This window comes from Pituophis catenifer, unplaced genomic scaffold (assembly GCF_029215685.1).
Source record: "Pituophis catenifer annectens isolate HBS135680 unplaced genomic scaffold, rPitCat1.0.hap2 SCAF_5, whole genome shotgun sequence".
NCBI classification, from domain to species: Eukaryota; Metazoa; Chordata; class Lepidosauria; order Squamata; family Colubridae; genus Pituophis; species Pituophis catenifer.
This window is the reverse complement of record NW_027256885.1, coordinates 51,257,093-51,275,241: the sequence shown is the minus strand read 5'-3', so window position 1 is coordinate 51,275,241 and position 18,149 is coordinate 51,257,093.

The following is an 18,149-nucleotide window of genomic DNA, read 5'->3' as shown; positions in this document are numbered from 1 at the left end:
ATAAATCAGAATGAAAACCGATCAGTCGATATACAACTCGTAGAAAGGAAATTAGGATGGAGATCAAACCCACAACAAGTCAAGAAAAAAAGAAATAGATCTCGCAAAAACAAAAATTTCTAAATTAGGCAACAGTGAAGCCAGTTATTTAAAAGATGACTGAATACATGAAAATATAGTTGAGGCGAAGTATTGGTCAATATTATCCTGAGGAGAGTGACAGACCTCTGCAGTGCTGTAATTTTGGGATGTGAAAAGGGCCTTAAATTGTTGGATTGGAATTATCCATTTTGGATTTTTTTTTTTTTTTGATAAATATATCATGCTTATCCTGAGCTATATGGCAAGAGAGCTATGCTGGGGCATGCAGAAGATCTGGTTGTTACCCCATTATGATGGTGGGAATTAATAATCCTGAAGAAATCCACTACTACAGATATTATATGGAATACAATTATAATGTCACTCGGGTGGTTGTTTTCCTTTTTTATATACATGAAGATATTTATTGCTGATGGGGGCAGATGATAACTGAGGATTTTTTGAACATTCTGTTGCAATCAGGATGCTATGTTACCCTAATATGGGCGATGGAGTTAACAATCCAGTGGAGAGACATCAAAGAAGATATTATATTATATGGATTATAAGTTTAAAGTCATTGATTTTATCTATATAAGGGAATATTTTTTTTAGTAGGGTGGGTAGAAGAATAAAGATATTAAGAATTGTTATGTATGCTAATTTTGTAGGTAAATGGGTGGAGATAGGTTAGTTTATTGATTGTTTAGTTTAAGAAAAGGGATGTTTAAGAGATACATTTATGGGAGTGGAGGAAATGGATAGAGCTGAATAAATGTTAAATTAGGATTTATTATATAGCTTTTTAGGGGAAGGCTGCTTTGAAATGTTATATTAATATACATTAAAGATTAAATGTTATATTAATATATAGATATATGTATGGGGGAGGAGAAAAAGGGCAGATTATTGTTAAATTGGGAGTTAAAATAATGTTATTATGCTAAACTAGAAGTTATTATACAATGTTACAGTAGAATGTTATTTTGAAATGTATGGTAAAAGGGGGATGTAATAATATTATTAGAAAGAAAGGGTCAGTATTTGAGGGAAGGAGCAAGGGGATGGTAAAATATTATATAATCTGTTATGAAGTTGGATTTTATTTTGAAGAAGTCACAGGGGGACGGGTGGTGAGGGGGGTTAGGGAGGAGGGGGGGAGAAAAAAGGGGGGAAAATTTGTATTTGAAAAACTTTTTCAATTAAAAAAAAAAACAGATTCTCTTTTAAAAATAAAACCTGGAGTTGGTGATTCCACTGCATGAGGTTTGATCCATCTAATTTAAGAGTGGGAAAGTCAGTTGGTAAATTTACTGAGCTGTGTGGTAAATTACTCACAGTCTGTTGCTGTCCATGGTATCTCAGGTGAGGGAACTCACAATATGGCTTAGGGATGCAGTTTACGGCTCTGTAAACTCGGGTCTCTTGCATTTGGTGCTGCGGGTACTGGGTTCGAGTCCTGCCATCGGCAGGCCTCGAGTGCAATCGGTGCCCTGCGGTCGTCCTCGTGGGGGGTGGTCCTCGGGTGGAGGATCTGGGGGGGTGTATCATCATCAATGGCCCCCCCGTAGCCCCCTCGGCTCGCAGTTGTGTCTCTGCGGTGCGTGGCTGGTGCGATGGGGTTGCGTGCAGGGCCTATCGCGGTGGCTGGGGTCTCGGGTGTCTTCCTGGCTTCGAGCTTGGCAGGCGAGCTCCAGATGCCTTGGTGTGTCCCTTCTGGGATGTTTTTGGTTGTTCCCCCATTTGTTCTGGGGTTTCTTTCGTTTCGCGCCATTGGATTTGAATCCTGGCTCCCTATTGGTCGGTGGCCATCCCAAGATGGCCGCCGGGAGCATGGCGTGAAACTGGAATTGCTTAGGTCCTGGGTCCCTGCCAGGGGGTATCTTTGTCTTACTGGTCTGGCAGCCTCGTGGTCTTGTTCCTGGGGGCTCATCGCTGCTCCGTGGTCATCTAGTAGGTCCCGGAGTTTCGCGAGGAGCTCCTTCTTGCTGATGGAGGCCTCCATCATTTTCTGTATGGTCTCCTTTAGCTCATCTCTCTCGGGTGATCTGTCCCTGGCGTGCCTGGCTGCACTTTCTTTTGGCCTCACGCTTCTGTTTGTTTGGTCCAGGTTCTCCATCTCCAAGGCAGTTGGGATTCTGGCGGTGGCACCTTCGGGTTCCCCCAGCTCTGCCATCAGTCTGGTGATGGACCTTGTGTTCATCCTTCCTTCCATTTTTGATATTAGTTCTGGTTATTGGGCACAACCATCCTCTGCTACCATTTTGTGAAGTATTTTTCCAAGGATCTTGCCCAATAATCACAGACACGATAGATTTCAATTTCAATGTATTTATTTACTCCATTTCCTTTCTTTCAGGTACACATCTGGAACTGCTGATAGACTCCTGTGCACAGCCTTATATATGGAGAAGGCGGGGCCAAGGTAAGGAGGGGTCATGGGAAGGGCTAGGTGAGGGAGGAGGGGTCAGTCTATGCATTAAGACAGGAAGGGCTAGGTGAGGGAGGAGGGGTCAGTCTATGCATTAAAAGAGCCTTGGTAGTACAAGGGTTTAAAGCACCCTGTTATTAAGCTGCTTAAGACCAGCTGCCTGCAATTACTGCAGGGTTCGAATCTCGCCAAGGCTCAAGGTTGACTCAGCCTTCCATCCTTTCTAAGGTAGGTGAAATGAGGACCCAGTTTGTGGGGGCAATAAGCTGACTTTGTATAAATATACAAAAAGGATGAAGGCTATTGCTGAGCACATTGTAAGCCGCCCTGAGTCTTCGGAGAAGGGCGGCATATAAATCAAATTAAAAAAAAAAAAATTAATGTATACACAGTTAGGCATTTATTCATAACAGAAATGGCTCATATGCTTTGCCCAAGAGTGTGATAAGCAGGTCACAAAACAGGCTTTTGAGGGGCTGCCACAAAGAAGGGGGGGGCAATGTAAATTCCAAAGCAGCAGAAGGCAAAACAAGAAGCAATGAATGGAAACTGAACAAAGAGAGAAGCAACCTAAAACTAAGGAGAAACTTCCTGACAGTGAGAACAATTAACCAGTGGAACTGCTTGTCTCCAGAAGTTATGGGTGCTCGATCACTGGACATTTTTCAGAAAAGACTGGACAGCCATTTCTCTGAAATGGTATAGGGTCCCCCCGCCCCCAAGTACCTTCTAAGTGTTATTTTGTTATTCTGACACCTTTCCCAGGCCCTCCACTCAGATTTTGGCATCCTCAGTTTTCCTGCCTGAGCAGGGGGTTGGAACTAGAAGACCTCCAAAGTCCCCTTCAACTCTGTTATTCTGTTATTCCTGAGCTAAATAGCTAAGACACTCATTGGGATCCTATCTCTTTTGCTCCCTCTGGACTAATGAGTTAAAGAGCTGCCTCTAAACCAGTGGTTCCCAATGTGTGGCACACGCCCCACAGGGGGGGCAATTTGATTTTTAATGGGGGCAATTTGAAAATGAGCTATTAACTGAATTTTTGAAAGCCCGCTAATTGTTCTTATATATTTGTGATGAAACAGCTGTGTTTCATTTACCTATTGTTGTCTTTGTTAAAGTGCATTTCCTACGGCCTGCTCTGAAAAGGATATCCCAGCTGGGGGAAGGAGGGAGCAACTGCCAGCCAATCAGATGTGTTCCCACTAAGGATCATGGGACTGGCAGAGTCTCTCTCTCTCTTTCCTGTGGGCTTTGCTGCTGGGTGGTTGCAGGGAGAGCTGCTCTGTAGGGGAAGCCCAGCAGTGAGGATACAGAACCAGGACCCAAGTTTAAGTAAGAAATTGTTAGATTTACAGTTATTTTTAGGCTGTGTTTTCCCAGGCTGTGTTTAACAAGACTTTTCCTCTCAGAGCAATCTGGGGCTAGGCCACACATGTGTAGGCTTTGCCAGGCCTGTGTGATTCACCTCCACCTACTGAACTACCTGTTAAGGAATAACCCTTGAGTAGCAAGGGTGTGCACATGAAAGCAGTTAAGAGTAGTTATGAATAAGCACAGTCACCACACAGATACACTGAGTCGTGTTACAGTTTACATTCAGGAAAAATAAAGCACAGTCCAATAAACAAAGTCTTCATACCAGTCATATTAATCATACACAGTAAACAGTTCTTCTGGAGTTGCAAACAGTAATACAGTAAGTCAGATAGAGATATCAGAGAGCAAGAACAACAAAGAGAACAAGCTCCCTCTTAAGGACATTGGCAACAAAGCTAACCAATCAGGACACAGTATGATGCAATACAGCAGTCTTAAAGCTATACAATACAATACAATACACTGCAAACATACATTGATGGTTTATATATTGCCAACCCAACAAGTTAGGTAATAGTCATTTTCCTAACATCCTCCCTTTTGGGTAGGTCAATATATAACATCTTACATCTGTTGAATTTGAGCAGAGGTTTCCCCCAAAAGGGTTCAAATTTCCTGGCTGGGAGAGCGTCCCAGGCACGAAGAGCCGATTAACGAGTGAAGCGAGCTGCGTGAAAACAGGATTCTCTTTATTTTGTTTCAGGAAGACGAATCCGGCAAGCGCACGAACCAGCGTTCCTGGGTGAGCTGACATCGTTACAAGGTAAGCGTACATTTTTATACTTTTCTGTACAAAGGAAATTCTTTGTTTCTTTTGTTGCTTTTGTGGGTCTTCCCTTTGTGTGTGTGTTCATGGATTGCCCTGTGTTTTCTTATTCTAGTTTTTCCCCACTTGAAACTGGGTGGTGTCTTGGTTATTTGGTCTTGTGTTCTTTTGTTTCCTTCTGTTCCTATTATTTGCTCCTTGCCTTAAGCTGATCATGTTGTTATCAGGTAAGCCCTTACCCCGGCTCGACTCTTATCTGATTGCTTGGGCTATTGATTAAATCTTTTCCTTAGCTAATCCTCTGCCATTCCTTTTGTTTTGCTCTCCTAGGTTCTGCTGTTTCGATAGTTTCTTTCCTGGCATGTCCTGGGTCTTTTGTGTGTGTCATTTCCCTGGGTCCTCTTTTGTTCCTAAATGGCCCTGATGTTTATGTGTTCTATTTTGGGAAGGTCATTTTCCTATGCCTGTGGCCTTTACCTTTCTGAATTGATCTTGTACTATGAGGTCTCATTATGTCTTACTGGCCCTGGCACTGTCTTGGTGGCATTCCCCTCCTACACATCCTCAAACCATAGTACTCACAACACGCTTTGTGCTTAATTGCACCCTGAGCCTTTGTGAAATGATCTGCAATATTGTGTTCAGTCATACAGTACTCCAACTGAATCAATTTCCTTTGTATACACTGTCTAACATTTAAGTATCGCAAATCAGTATACTTAGACCGTGTTCTTACAGCTATATTAGTAGCCATATTTATTGCAGATTGATTGTCCTCATAAATGACAAACGGATCATTTACAGTTAATCCCATATCCATTAACAATCGTTTATAACATACCAGTTCAGTACACATTAAGGATAAACATGAAAACTCGGCTTCCATAGTTGACAAACTAATGTGCTTTTGCCTAATAGATTTCCATCCTATCAAAGCATTACCCAACATTACCACTATACCTGATGTTGACTTACGAGTAGGTAAATCGGTTGCAAAACTTGCATCAGCGTATGCTCTTAAAACTAAATCACTACTAGGCTCCAAATATAATGAATAATGAATCATTTGCTTCAGATACCTAAGTATTTGCTTAGCGGCTTGTCAGTGCCTTTCAGTAGGTTCAGTGTTATATCTATCTAGCCAGTTGATTTACACTGTAAAATATATCTGGTCTAGACCAATTACTCAGATATGACAGACTACCAATTAAGGACTGATATATTTCCTTATCGAATACAGGACTTTGAATATTACTATGCTTAAATTCCTGACTCATTGGTGTCTTAGCAGGCTTACAGAACTCCACGTTGTAATGTTTCAGCAATTGGCTAACTTTCCTAGCTTGCGAAATTTTATAACCTTTCCTAGTTTTCACTATGTCAAGACCCAGATAATGTTTAATTTCTCCCAAATTCCTAATTTTGAACTTCTTTTGCAACACAGAAACAATTTCAGTTGCTTCATGTTCAGGTTTGGTAATAATTGCTATATCATCAGTGAATAGCAATAACAGAGAATCTAAACCATCCTTTTTTCTCTTAAACAAACATGGATCAGCTATGCCAGCTACAAAACCCATAGCAACTAACTCATTGACAATGCATTTATTCAACTCATAACCTGACTGCTTTAAGCCATAAAGACTTTTCTTCAGTCTCCAGCAATCAGTCTTCCCAACAGTTTTCAAACCTACTGGCTTCTTCATATTGTAGGAGGTTAGCACACACCCCTTTCCTAGGAGAATGAAATATTTTGGGAAATATTAAAAAGGCAGAATATTATGTTTCCCTGTATGAGAAATGGAAAGGCATGTTTTTAAAGACAAAGCAGCTCCCACCTTCCTGCCCCCACCCTTTTGTTAATGGGCCAGAGGCAGAAACTCAATCTTTGTCAATGGACCTCATCTACAAGACAATGGGACCCATCTAGGATGAAACTCACCACATGGCACCTGGGAAGATTACATCAGCCAGCAAGGCTAGCTAAGACCCCCACCCCCTGGAAGTCTGACAACCAATCAGGATACTCTTTCTGGGCCCCAGGAAGTTCAAAGCCAGAGAGAGCATAAAACCTGAAAACTTGCTATATCTGCCCTTTTTCTGTTCAGGAACTCAAGCCATGTGATCCTGTCCACCATTAAACCATCTTTCCAAGCAGTCTCCATGTTTCCAGTGTCTTTTTCCCCACTTGGAGCAGAACCCAGAAGGATATTTCTTCCAACAATATAGATCGTATGTTGTAATGGCGCATGCAGATATGCAGTTTCAACATCTATATGGTTTATCCTGTATCTAATCTTAGTTGCCCATACTAATGCTGCTCGCAACGTAGTCGCCCTCAGACTCAGTGCAAACACTTCATCATAGTCCTTATCTGACTGAGCAAATCCTTGAGCAACTAATCTTGCCTTATGGGTAACAGTCCCATCCACACCAGTTTTCAGTTTGTAAACCCACTTGCAACCAATTGCATGCTCACCTGGTGGTAGTCTAACATTCTCATAAACGTCTAACTCTTTCAATGATTTCAGCTCTTTATCCATCGCTTCCTTCCAAGCTACCTGATCCTTTGCAGGATATAGTTTAATTTCATCGAAGTTAGAAGGCTCTATGTTCACCTGACATACTACACTGGCTTGATACCTATCAGGTGGATATCTATCTCGAGTTGACCGTCTAGGTAAATCAGGACTCGTTGTTGGTATCTCCTCTTCTACCTCCTCCATAAACTCCTCCTCCTTTAAAGGAATAGAAGGTTCTTTCTCAACTGTCTCATCATCAGGAGTATCAGTAAACACTTGAGTATCAACAACAACACTATCATTTGCTCTGTCGAATTCCTGCTCAAGCTTACTCCAACCAACATGCTCCAGGAACTTGGCACTAGCACTGCAGCATACACTAGTGGTACCTGGCACCCAAAATCTATATGTCCTGTGGTTGGATTCATAACCAACAAAAAACAGCTTCTTTGCTCTATGTTGTCCCTTTCGCCTCAATTGCGAGGGAATATGAACCCATTGTCAGGTTTCGGTGCTATCTTAAATAAGTTTCATTTTCAAGCGCAATCTCTCTAATGAATCATTTTTATTTAAGAACATAAAAAGCCGACATTCCTGATTTCATTTTTGCAGCCAAACTGGCCCCTCCTTCCAACCCCCTCCTCTTCCGCTCTCCAACCCCAATGTCCCATTGGCCATCATGCAGATCCATCTCTACCTCCCGGCACGTTCTTTTCACAGGAATGTAGCCCCCACCCTCGTCTCCCAGGAAACACTATCTGTACATACAAAACTAGGTAAAAGTTCATCTTGTTATGTCAGCGCTGGAAGAGAGCCTAATTTGGAACGCTGACATCCGGCCCCTCTCCCTTCACTTCTGCGACATCACCTATCCCATAGGGAAAACACAACAAGATTAGTCTCATCAGCCCCTCCCTGGCTGTGCACCCCCCCCTCCTGGCTTTCCCGGGTGGTCTGCATGGAATTTTGCTATAAGGCGATCAGCTTGGATGTTTGCGCTCTTCACCCAAGAAGCCTCTGACAATGGGTAACCCTTCCATTTAATTAAGTACTGGAGGCGCCCCCTGTGCCATCTTGAATCAAGAATCCGCTGCACCTCGTAGTGCGTTTGGCCCCCAACAACCAGGGGCCCAGGGGGTTCACGTGGAGTTGGCCTTAAAGTAGACCCCACTACAGGTTTTAGAAGGCTACTGTGAAAAACGGGGTGAATTTTCCCCAAAAGCCGTGGCAACTGCAATTGCACTGTAACGGGGTTGATTATTTTTATTATAGGAAATGGTCCTATAAATTTTGGGCCCAATTTCCTGCTCAGGAGTCTAAGTCTCAAGTACTTGGTGGAGAGGTAAACTTTCTCTCCCAGCTGAAATGGTCTTTGGGGAGTTCGGTGCTTGTCTGCTTGGTCCTTATAAGATTGAGCCACCTTTGCCAGTGCCCTCTTAACATTTTCCCAAGTTTGTCTCAACATTGCCATCCAGTCGGTCAAACTGACTGAGGAAGGGGGCTCCCTCGGGTATTCTGGCATGGGAACAAAATCCATGCCACTCACTATTTTGAACGGGGTTAGCCCCGTGCTGCTGTGGACAGCATTATTATATGCAACCTCCGCAAAAGATAGGAGGTCTGCCCAATTGGACTGCTGGTAGTCGACGTAGCATCTTAAATACTGTTCTATCATAGCGTTCAGTCTTTCTGCCCCCCCATTGGTGCTCGGGTGAAATGCTGAGCTGAGCCCTTGGGATGACCCTATGGATCGTAGAAACTCCCTCCAGAACTTTGCTGTGAACTGGACCCCTCGGTCGGAGATGATTCTCCTGGGGACTCCATGTAGGTGGTAAATGTGTTTCAGGAACAGTTTGGATAACTGACGGGCTGAAGGCAGTCCACTACAAGGTATGAAGTGTGCCTGTTTGGAGAATAAGTCTATTACAGTCCAGATCACTGTATTTCCACTGCTCCTCGGTAGGTCTACTATAAAGTCCATTGCAATCTCCTCCCATGGTCTTGTTGGCTCAGCTACTGGTTGCAACAATCCAGGCGGGCACCCTGGCCTTGTCTTCATCGTGGCACAAATGGTGCAGCTTTTTACATAACTGTCTACGTCCTTTCTCATGTGTGGCCACCAGAACTGCCTTCATACTAGGTGCAGAGTCTTTAGGAACCCGAAGTGTCCTGCTGGTTTAACGTCGTGGCTCCTCTTGAGAATCAGGATGCGTAAACTCTGTGGGACATAGAGTTTTGTCCCCCTCCATGCTAGTTCATCTCTTTTTGTCAAGAGATGTTGATTGTCCCGATACCAGGGGTCGGTCAGCGTTTCATTTTTTAATTTTGCAGTTAAGTCACTTGCAAGTTGGCCTTGCTGGTCACGTCGTTGCCGTCTGGTTACCACTTGGGCCGCAGCTTGGGTGGAGGGGATGATGGCATTCACTACCTGCTCCCGCTCACTGTTGTATTGGGGCATCCGGGAGAGGGCATCAGCCAGGAAATTTCTCCCTCCTGGGATGTGCTTAAGCTCGAAATTGAAACGATTGAAGTATTGTGCCCACCGCACTTGCCTGGGCGACAGTTTTCGTGGGGTTTTTAGAGCCTCTAGGTTTTTATGATCAGTCCAGACTTCAAATGGTTTCTGGCCTCCCTCTAGAAGGTGCCGCCAGGTCAACAAGGCCCACCTTACTGCAAACGCTTCCTTCTCCCACGCCGCCCATCGCCTCTCTGTATCGGTGAGTTTGCGGGAGGTGTAGGCGCAGGGTTGTAGATCACCTTGGTTGTTCTTTTGGAGTAACACGGCTCCTACTGCCACATCACTTGCGTCTGCTTGGATGACAAAAGGTTGTTCCGGATCCGGGTGTTTTAAGACAGGTTCTTTCGCGAACAGTCCTTTTAGCATCTCAAATGCCTGTTGGCAGGTCAGGTCCCACTGTAGGGGTTGTCCCGGGCGAGGTTTCATCGCTGGGCTTCCTGTCTTTAGGAGGTCCATCAAAGGTTTGGCAATCTTCGCGAACGAGGGGATGAATTGTCTGTAGAAGTTCGCAAAGCCTAGAAAACTTTGCAGTTGTCTGCGGGTGCGAGGGGGCTGCCATTGTAGAACTGATTGGACCTTGGCTGGGTCCATCTCTATCCCCTCATTTGATACTCGGTAGCCCAGGTAGTCTAGCCGTGATTGGTGGAAATCGCATTTTGGCAGTTTGACATATAGGTTTGCCCGTAGCAGTTTTTTCAGTACTTGGTGGACGAGGGCTATGTGTTCGTCTATGGTCTCCGTGTAGATAAGAATATCATCCAGGTAGACGAGGACCCCTTTGTAAAGGTGTTCATGTAAGACTTCATTTATTAACTGCATGAATACTGCCGGGGCTCCTTGCAATCCAAAAGGCATTACTTTAAACTGGAAACTACCCAGGGGGCAGTTGAATGCTGTTTTCCATTCATCTCCTGCCTTTATGCGTACTCGGTAATAAGCTTCTCGAAGGTCTAGTTTGGTGAAAACCTTCCCTTTAGCTAGGTGGGCTAACATGTCTTTCATGAGGGGGAGGGGGTACAAGTTGTGTACGCAAACAGCGTTGAGACTCCGAAAGTCGACTACCAGTCTCATGGAGCCGTCCTTTTTCTCTTTAAACATGACCGGCGCCGCTACCCTTGGTTTCACTGGCTCAATAAATCCCCTTTGTAAGTTTTTGTCTATGTAGTCCCGCATTTCCTGCATTTCTCGGGGCGTCATGGCATACATTTTAGGTTTGGGTAGTTTCGCTCCTGGGATAATCTCGATGGCACAATCGGTCTCGCGGAGGGGGGGCAGAATGTCACACTCGGCCTCGCTGAATACCCCCGCAAGGTCTTGGTACTCCCTTGGGATCTGGTTTGCGTTACAAGCGGTGGTGGGTGCGGCTGACAATTGCTTTGCTGCACCTTCTGGGAGGGACCCTTGTGTTGGTGGTGTTTTCTTCTGTAGTGGAGGGCTGCTTTGGGGTTTCAGCGTGGGAGGGAATTCTTCTGGTCGGGGCGGCAGGGGTTGGGGCCCCTTTGCTATTCTCAGCCTGCGGGTTCCCTCTTGCCACTAAATGATTGGGCCCCATTTGTCGAGCCATGAGAGTCCCAATATGACTGGTTCTGTCATCTTGGGGGCTATTATGAAGCAGATCGTCTCCCAGTGATCTGCGAGTTCTAGTCTCACGGGTTCAGTCAAGTGTGTGGCGTACGTTCCTCCCACTAGGGACCCATCAACTTGCTCGAAGCGAATTGGTTGTTTGAGCTGTTTAGCTCGGATTCCCAATTTTAGAACTGTGGGTAGGTTGATTAGGCACCGTGTGCTACCCGAGTCTATTAGGGCTTGGAAAGTCTCTTGGGCCCCTGTTTTGGGGGCTGTTAGGCGTATGGGGAAAAGAAAAGGATGGACGGGTCCACTCACCATCGGGTCATCCTCGCCTTCGTCTTCCGTGTCATAGGGTTCGGGGGACTGATCTCCCTCCACTGGGATTCCTCTGGTTTCGGTCAGATGAGCGAAAAACTCAGGGATTTGGGGAGCTTCCCGCGGTACGTGGGTGACGCGCTTGGGCCCTCGTTCCGGTCGTGCTTTGGGCGGTGGAGCTGGTCCCGGTCTAGGCGTTCCACATCTTGCTGCTATGTGGCCGCTTCCTCCACATCTGTAGCATTTCAGTGGGCTCCGTGGGGCAGTTGGTCTGTAGGAGGGCTGTGATGTTGGGGTTTCTTGTCTGTTGAGTGGCCCCTGGTCTGGTCGGCCTCTCTCCTTTTCCTCTGGTGGTTTTGACGTGTCACTCGCCCGCAGCCCTCTGTCGACTTTTATCGCTACCCGGAACCATTCAGCGAGTCGGTTTGGGATGTCACGATAGGCAGTCACTTGGGAAATTCTTTTATCTAGGCTTGTTCTAAAAAAATACACCAGCAATCGCTCTGGTAGGGGAGACAGTGTCCCAATGACTCTCCTGAATTCACGGATATGCTCTCTGATAGGCTTCCCCCTCTGCATTAGGTTTCTGAGCTCGTCTTCCACATAGGGGTCCTCCTCCTCCTCCTCATAACGGGCTCTCAATAGTTGCAAGAACCCATCCGCATTTTGTAGCTGGGGGGCCCTGTATTTGTAGAGTGATGCTGACCACCTCTTTGCTTCTCCCTCCAGCCCTTCCGAGATAGCATTCACTAGGGCTCTGGGGAAAGGGTAGAGGTGTCCGAACCGCTCTATGTATATCTCAGCTGAATCGAGGAATTGGGCGAGGTTGTCTGGGTCACCATCGAACTTCCCTCTGAACTGGGGTGGTTCCTCCCTCTCTGCCCTCTCCTCTCTGTGCTGAGCTCTGGAGGGCCAGCCTTGGTGTTGGTAGTCCTCTGCCTCGTCTCTCATCCTGGGGTGGGGAGGTGCTGCCTTGTCTGGGCTTCGCTGCCATTCCCATCCCCAGCTCGCCCTTCCCAATTCACTTAGGGGTTTTTCTTTATCTTTTACCTTTGTATTTTCCAAGTTGGCTGGAATCACGACTGCTTCTGCTCCTCCCGTTTCTTGAAGCAGGCTTTCCTCCGAGAGCTTGGCTTCAGCCATAGTCCGTCCGACCAGATGTCTGGGAGGGAACGGGATGATTTAAACTCAGCCAGCCTGGATTTGGAGGAGAGTTTGGCTGTCTGTCAGGTTTCAGTGCTATCTTAAATAAGTTTCATTTTCAAGCGCAATCTCTCTAATGAATCATTTTTATTTAAGAACATAAAAAGCCGACATTCCTGATTTCATTTTTGCAGCCAAACTGGCCCCTCCTTCCAACCCCCTCCTCTTCCGCTCTCCAACCCCAATGTCCCATTGGCCATCATGCAGATCCATCTCTACCTCCCAGCACGTTCTTTTCACAGGAATGTAGCCCCCACCCTCGTCTCCCAGGAAACACTATCTGTACATACAAAACTAGGTAAAAGTTCATCTTGTTATGTCAGCGCTGGAAGAGAGCCTAATTTGGAACGCTGACATCCATGCTGGGGCTCCAAATGTGTGCAAATAACCTAATTCTGGTCTTCTTCCATGTGAATGGTAATTCACCAGTTGTATTGACTACGTTGTTTATAACATGGTTAGCACACATTATTGCTTCACCCCAAAGTGCCTCAGGCAAACCAGAATCAGATATCATGGTTCGAGCCATAGCCTGCAATGTTTGCCCTCTGCGTTCAATATACGCATTATGTTGCGGTCTATAAGGGGCAGAACACTTGTGTTCAATGCCAGCTTTCTGTAACATAGTTTCAAACCTTCTATTGCAGCGGTTCTCAACCTGGGGGTCGCAACCCCTTTGGGGGTCGAACAGCCATTTCATAGGGGTTGCCAAAGCCCTCTCTCGCCCCCCCACCTTCACTCACCCTCATCCTCTGCCTCTGTTCGTTCGCCGTTCGCTTACCCCGCCCACTCCCAATTTATTGCTGCCTCCTGAGTCCCAGCTGATGGCTAGAGGGAAAAAAACTGTTTAAACTCTTGCCGCGGGGCTTCAAAGGGCCGCCCTACAGCTGATCAGTGTTAAAAGAAAACAAATGAGTAGACTGATGCCTGCAAAAATAGAAAAAACAGCCCCTTTCAGCTTCAGCATAGGTTAATTACCATAAGTTGATTTGATCGGCCTCCCGACTCTCAGCTGATTTGCTCTCAGCTGTTTTGCAGAGGGCTCTATTGCTAGCTAGCTGCAAAGAGGTAAATTGCTGGAGCAGATTTTTTTTTCCCCTAGCTATGCTGAAAAAGCGAAACTGAAAGTAAAGCAGGGTCTTTGCTGCAACATGACAAAATGAGGCAGAGAGAGATTTCTTTTTCTTTTTTCTCACCAAAAAAGGTAGGTGCAAAACTGCAAACAATGGGAAATTTAGGGCAAAAGAGGAGGTTCAAGTTTTTAAAACACAAAAGAAAAAAAGCTCTATTTAACTAGGGAATTGTAATAATTGAGATACTATTAATTGTATATTGTGCTGAAAGCAGAAATGGTTAAGTTGTGGTTTGGAGGAATATATGGGGGAAATTATTTGGTTTATTATTATTGGTAAATATAATTAATTGATTTGTAAGAAATTGGATTGCATGGAAATAATTGGAATATTCATGTCCATATTGATTAATATACAAAAAAGATAGTTATATAACTAATTGATTTATATTAAAATGTTGAATTTGTATTAATTAATTAATTAATTAACCAATGTGAGGATGGATATAAAAATTGATGACAATGCGAAGGGGTGTAATATAGAATAGAAGGGAAAAATTGAATTTGATTAAGATTAGAGATGAGGATGAAGGGTAATATTGGTTTTTTAAAAAATAATAATAATAATAATAATAATAATAATAATAATAATAATAATAATAATAATAATAATAATAATAATAATAATAATAATAATTTTATTTCTATACCGCCCTTCTCCCGAAGGACTCAGGGCGGTGTACAGCCTATTTAAAAACAGAATAAACATCAATTTAAAATAATTTAAAAGTATTAAATAAATTTGGCTTAATTTAAAAACCCCAAAAATTTAAAACATCCAATTAAAAATTATGTTGCTAACCCAGCCTGGCGGAACAATAGGGTCTTGAGTGCGCAGCGAAATACCCGGAGGTCAGAAATCTTACGAATTTCCGGGGGCAGTTCATTCCACAGGGCTGGGGCTCCCACAGAGAAGGCCCTCCCCCTGGGTGTCGCCAGCCAACATGACTTGGCCGATGGCACCCTGAGGAGACCCTCTCTGTGGGAGCGAACTGGCCTGTGGGAGGCTATTGGTGGCAGAAGACGGTCTCGAAGGTACCCGGGTCCTATGCCATGGAGCGCTTTAAAGGTGGTGACCAACACCAAAAAAAATTGATGAGGAATAAATATGGCAAAAAGGAAATATAGAAATTGTAAATTTAATTGAAATGACTAAACACTGTTTAAATTTGTGAACCGGCCAAATACTCTGTTCAAAGAAAATACATTATATGTTTGTATGTGTATTTCTACTTATTGCTATTTATTCATATTTGTTCTCTTTTATTCTTTAAAGTTTAACAATTCATTCTTTATCTTAATATCTTTATATTTGTTTGGGGTTGGCTTTCTTCCCTTTCATCTTTTTTATTGTACAGCAATCTTTCTCCTCAAACCTACCATCTCTCTCTTTTCTTTCCTTCTTACTTTCTCTTCCCCCCTTCTTTTCCTCCCTACTTCCTCTTCCTTTCTCCTTCTCCTCCTCTCTTCCTGCCTCTCTTACCCTCACTCCTACTCTAATTTCCCTTCCCTTCCTTCATCCCTCTCTATTGCTGTATCCTTTTATGCATATGGACTACTCAGAGGGCTGAAAAAGTTATTTTTGACTGGTTGGTCCTTGCACTTTTGACCAGTCCTCGAACTTACGACTGTCCTCATATTTTACGTTTTGCCCTATCTTGTCACCATGGTGAAGAGAAGCAGTTGTGAAATGAGTGACACGGTTGTTAAGAATGCTACAATGGGCATAAATGATGACCAGTCATAAGTGCGAAGACCGGTCAAAAGTGCGAGGACCTGTCAGAAATCACATTTTCAGCCCTCTCAGTAGTCCTTTTGTGCACATGGACTACTTAGAGGGCTGAAAAAGTTATTTTTGACTGGTCCTCGCACTTTTGACCAGTCCTCGAACTTACGACTGTCCTCACATTTTACATTTTTTGCCCTATCTTGTCACCATGGTGAAGAGAAGCAGTTGTGAAATGAGTGACATGGTTGTTAAGAATGCTGCACGAGCATAAATGTGAGGATGGTCATAAGTGTGAGGACCAGTCAAAAGTGTGAGGACATGTCAGAAATGACCTTTTTCAGCCCTCTGAGTAGTCCCTATGCACATAGCCATGGCCACCTGGTCACATGACCAGCTAGCCATGCCCACCCAGTCACATGACCTCCAAGCCACGCCCACAAAATAAGCCACACCCACAGAACTGGTAGTAAAAAAATTTAGAACCCACCCCTGGTTGGGGGTCACCACAACATGAGGAACTGTATTAAAGGGTCGCGGCATTAGGAAGGTTGAGAACCACTTGTATAAACCTGATGCAGCTCTGAAAAAATCAGCTCCTTTTCATGTAGCTCTTGTAAAGTTCCTTTCATAAATTCCAGATGAGCTAACGTATCTCCACCTTTCAGAAGACGGGCTCTAAACAGTTTACGTGTAAGGTGTATGTGTGCACCCACACTATCACGAACATAAATCCTCTTCAGAGTGTCCCAACACTTGGCAGCAGACTCCTCACCACGAATATGGACTAACTGCTGGTCACTCAGTGTCAGTCCGATTATACAAAGAGCCCTTTCATTATCCCGGTTAAATTTGGCTATTTTCTTTGCATCTTTGTCATCTGCTGGATCCCAAGCAGTTACATCCGGTGGATCATGAACTACAACCCATAGCCCTTCTTTAGGCAGAAGAAGGCTGCACTTCATAGACCAGGAAACATAATTTGTTCCATCCAACCGGGTTATCAGGGATATGCTGGTTGACTGTTCTTGTGCCATCTTCACTTGGACAATAAACCACAAAAACAGCTGTCTGAATATGGTACTGTGTATTCACACTAACTCTCAGTATCCTGGGCCCATAACCAGTGTTAAGGAATAACCCTTGAGTAGCAAGGGTGTGCACATGAAAGCGGTTAAGAGTAGTTATGAATAAGCACAGTCACCACACAGATACACTGAGTCATGTTACAGTTTACATTCAGGAAAAATAAAGCACAGTCCAATAAACAAAGTCTTCATACCAGTCATATTAATCATACACAGTAAACAGTTCTTCTGGAGTTGCAAACAGTAATACAGTAAGTCAGATAGAGATATCAGAGAGCAAGAACAACAAAGAGAACAAGCTCCCTCTTAAGGACATTGGCAACAAAGCTAACCAATCAGGACACAGTATGATGCAATACAGCAGTCTTAAAGCTATACAATACAATACAATACACTGCAAACATACATTGATGGTTTATATATTGCCAACCCAACAAGTTAGGTAATAGTCATATTCCTAACACTACCAAAGCATTTTCCCACTAAACTGCAGGTTCAAACCAAGTGGGCGAGTAGGGGGGTCATAGGTTACATCCCCCTTTCGTTCATGACAATCTTATTATTCATAAATTAAGCTAAGAATATTTTTAAAATTTCCCTCTTTCTGTGCCATCTTCTTTTAATAGTTATTTCTTATTATGGCATGGCTTTGTGATGATACAGAAACTAAATACCCAAATTCAACCTACTTTGCAAGAAAACTGCTGTTACCATTCCCATCTTCATATTTAGCTGAATGTGGCTTTAGTGCTGTAAATGATTTGCTACTGAAGAAAAGAAATTGACTGTACATCATTGAACAAGGAGACTTGAGAATGAAGCTGACTAAATTGGAGCCTAATATAAAATCTCTCTGCAGCAAGCATCAAGCACAAGGATCTCACGACTAACTTAAGTAGACTAAAGCTGCAATCCTACAACATTTTCCCAGGAGTAAGCCCCATTGAAGACAATGGTACTTACTTCTGAGTAGACATGCATAGGATTGCGTTGTAAATATGATCTTGAGGTGAGCTCAAATTGTATTTTGAATTTGTTAGGTACCTTTATTTTAATATGTATAGTAATTAATATGATCAAAGTATTACAGAAAAAGCTTTCATTAAAATTATTTTATATTTATGCATTTCAGTTCTCTATTATATGTTTTGAAACTTTATTTGCTGTTTTTTCATATCCCTTCATACTATTATTTTTTAAGTTCCTCAGTACTTCTACTGTCTTTCGTTCTTTTATTTTTCTCTTTTGTTATGTCCTTATAAGGACATCCGCCCTGATTGGCTGCCAGCCATCGGGCGGGAGATTTGAATCCCTGTCTAGGGGCGGTGCGTCTGCCGGGAGCGAATATAAGGAGAGCTCCGGCAGCGTGCCAGCAGTCTTCTTTTACTTGTTACATTGTAAATAAAGCTGTTACATGT